Source organism: Leptonychotes weddellii, chromosome 5 (assembly GCF_054177405.1).
Source record: "Leptonychotes weddellii isolate Sample4059 chromosome 5, ASM5417740v2, whole genome shotgun sequence".
Classification (NCBI taxonomy): Eukaryota; Metazoa; Chordata; class Mammalia; order Carnivora; family Phocidae; genus Leptonychotes; species Leptonychotes weddellii.
The window spans coordinates 81166721-81170685 of NC_138373.1; positions in this window are offsets into that span (position 1 = coordinate 81166721).

Consider the following 3965-nt stretch of genomic DNA (forward strand, 5'->3'; position numbering starts at 1 on the left):
CCCCCCAAACCCAGTGGCCATAGTGGGAATGGAAAAATGTGTGGGAGTTGATGAGGATTCTAAGTTGTCTTTCAATTATACGTTTCATTTTTCTCTTCCACTCTCCTTCAGTACCTTCTTACAGCCATGTGAGATGGTTTGTAATCCCATGCCACTGATACACATAAACATCAGAGTAAATCTGAGACATTCAAGGTCACTGTAAACTTCAGAAGTTGCAGGGGTGGTAATAGCACTACAGTAACCACAGTAGCTACGGAGCATCTTGAGGAAGTGAAATGTACATTATCATTGGAGGATTGGGGGCAGCGACAAACAAGGTGGGTTCTGATAAGAAAGAGTGGATTCACCTGGCTTTTCTGGAAAATTCATGCTTGAACTTTATGAGATGGAAACAAGAAAGTGGGCTGTGTCCAGTTATTAAAAGCATCAGAAATAGTGTGAGGTTCTGAGTAGGAAAATGACTAGCAGAAGTAAAAGTGTAGAATGACCAGTTGGGCGTGACAATTGGAAGTGACAGAGAACTGCAGGATGGAACATAAATTAAACTCTCTGAGCTTCATATTCTTCATCTGAAAAATGGGATTTTTCACTACCTATGTCATCAAGTTGCTGTGAGGACTGCAAATATACAATAAATGGTTGTTCTAGATATCAATGTATTGCTATGTCTTATCAAGTTCTGCTTCCCTCACATCATCCAGCCTAGTGTCTCATCTTTTGCACTTTTGCTCATAAAATGAACCCCTACGGTACAACAGCAAAAGTTCAGTGGTAGACCAGACAGTTTGATATGAGCGATCCAAGAAGCAGTCTGAGCTGGGAATTGAATATGAAGAGTATCAGGTTAGTTCACAAAGGAATGTGAATCCATGTGTATGGGGCAACATGAGAAAGCAGGGACTGGGATGAAGCCCCAAATGGGAATGAGATAAAGATAAGCCTGGGAGAAAAGCTGGGATCTGTTCTTGGCAAATTGGTCCCAGAGCTCATTCAACAATAATAGCACCTTAAAATTATATAATCTTAAAGTAATTCATGTTATCAATTATCTTAGTAGACTAACAAGATTCAACTTACTATTTTTAAATTCTGGATTAAAGTCAATGTCATAGAATTAAATTTATTTTATTTTAGCCCCATCCCACTCATAATTTGTTATAAGATCTTTAACAAGCCCATAAAAATCAAGTGTCCCTGTAATTCCCACAAATTTGGTTATATAAAATTGTATAAATTAAAAATTACAGTCCTATTAAGTAGCAGTATAAAATAAAATACATTATCCACTAAGTGATGAAAGTTTTATTACTTTCAAGCAAGGTTTAAACTTGGCCATCTGACTTGCTCTGTTTTGTTTTTCCCAAAAGATCAAAGTTGTCATCTGATACTAGAAAGAATTAGAGATGTAAAGTTCAAACAAAATTCCACAAATCCAAATAACTGCTGTTTGATCTAACCCAAAGGAGTTAACAGTCAAACACTAATTAAATTACCAAAAAATAAAAACCACACAGAATAGATGAAAATTGTATTACTGAAGATGGGACATTTTAATTTTAGTAGAAAGAGAGAAGGAAAAGGAAAGCAAGGGAAGTCAGTAATGATGGAGCCTGGATAACGAAATCAGCAGCAGGGGAAGCAGGAAAAAGGAAAGCGATAAGCAAGAAGGATTCAAATCTGAGGACTGACACACATAATAGTATCAAAACTGATAGATTACCAATGTATAAATTTAATATCTCCCCTGTAGGAGGAAACTGGGGCTCAGAAATCTTAGGTCAATTGTCCCCAGTCCCACAGGCATGGTAGACCAGGATTTGAACTAACTCCAAAACCACACAGAGGAACAGCAGGAAGAAAGACATGTCAATACACCATCATGCATATCGACAGTATATAAGTAGAAATAAATTGTGTAAAATACAAATCTGATCCTTTCAACCACCTGTTAAATTGCTCAGTATTTCCTTTTTGTCTTTAAGACAAAACCCAAACTGTATCGTGTTGGCATCCAAGGTCCTTTAAGATGTCATTGATGGTGTCTGCTCTAATCCTTTTCTTTCTTGCACCTCACACTTTTGGTGCTCTGAATTAGTTACAGTACAAATACCAAACTCTCTTGCTATTGCATAGGCTGTTTCTTCTGTCTGGAATACCCTTCTTTCACTTCCTAACCTACTAATTTTTACTAATTCTTGGAAAAGTATCCTCCTCTAGAAGTCTTCCCAAATGTTCCTTTCTGTCTCCCCCAGGCCACATCAGATAGCCCACCTCTGGTTTTTTTTTATAAGACTCTGAATCTTCTTCTATCATAGAATTTATTACACTGGAATGAAAGCCTTTTTTTTTCTAAATCCCTTCTAGAATTGCCTTGGACAGGAAGTTTGCCATTTGCTTCTTGTACTCTTAGTACTTAAAAGAATAAAAGAATGCCTGACTGAAGGTATTAAGAACATGATCTAACACCTAAACAATTTTACGATTCTGGTGAAATACGTGCATTTAACTGGATAAAGAGTTAACATATCCCTAAACCTAGGAAGAATAGGAAAATATATTTTTAAATACATATTACCAAAAATATGCAAAATCTTGGGCCCCACTTCAGGGAATACTACAGCTTTTAGAAATGTTACATATTAATAATTTATAAATACAGCATAAAACAAGAGTAATGAAGCCATTTTTCTCTTGTTTAAAAAAAATTCATTAAGTGGTTAGTCTCTACAAGGCATTACAAAAAGAACTTCTAGAAAAGGAAAGCTGACATGAAAGTGTTAAAATGGACACTTTACACACAACAGAAAAAGAAAGTTGGGCAATTCCTCTTGGAGACAAAAGGTCTTCATAGAAGAGGTGATCCTGGAGCTGAACTTTCATTGAGAAAGAAGATGGTTGCCCGAAAGTGAAGAGGAAAAGGGTTATTCTAATTGTTGGGATCAGAGCAAATAAAACACATGACAGTACAAAACAGGAATGTGATTAGAGAGGATGTTAGTGAAGCTGCAGTGAGAGATAAAGGTGAAGTCAAAATTGCATCCTAGAGGCCCCTTGGATGCCACACTGAGGCTCTCAGACTTCATTCTCAACCAGTGACTGACTGATGAGCTTTAATGAGGGAAATCATGTAGATTTTATTTTAGAAAGATCATTCTGACAGCTACATACAAGGTAGGATTAAAAGCAAGGAACCAGTTTATAGGGCTATTCTAACTTTAATGGACATATAAGTCACTGAGGGACTTGTTAAAATGCAGTCAGCTTCAATATGTCTGATTCTGTGTTTCTAACAAGTTCCCAGGGGATGCAAGAGATGCTAGTCTGAGGAGCACACTTTGAGTAGCAAGCAGTTGGAGACCAATTGACTTTGTGTAGGAATAAAATAGCCCTTAAAAGATTTGAAAATTTGATGTAAAGGTAAAGTAAGAGAAAGAGTCTGGGACTCTCTCGGGTTTCTGGCTTGGATAACTGAGAGAATAGTGCTGCCATCTTCAAGAAAAAGGAAGACAGTTTTGAAAGGAAAGATGGTTTATCTTAAATATAATAAACGTGAAGTACCTTCACCCAAACCAAGAGAGCCAGAAGACAATTAGTTGGGATGGGAAGTGAGGATTGGTGTATTATAGGAGAAAACACAAGGATTTTGCAGGCAGACAGACCCAGACATGAGTTTCCACAGTAATATGACATAAACAAATTAAATCAACATTCTTATCCTCTGTATCTCTATGTGTAAAAAGAGACTAATAACAATTTCCTTGGATGTACATTGAAATAATGTATGCAAAAACCTAACACAAGGCCTAGAATATGGCAGGTGATGAACAAATAGTAGCATGTACATAGCTTTGTTGTTCAAGATAGAAAACTTGTGCTTTGTTCCCATTAACGTGGTAATGAAAGTCATTGAAAGGCAATAAGGTGGTGACCCAGGAACCTCCAGAACTCACCTCCTCCCATGG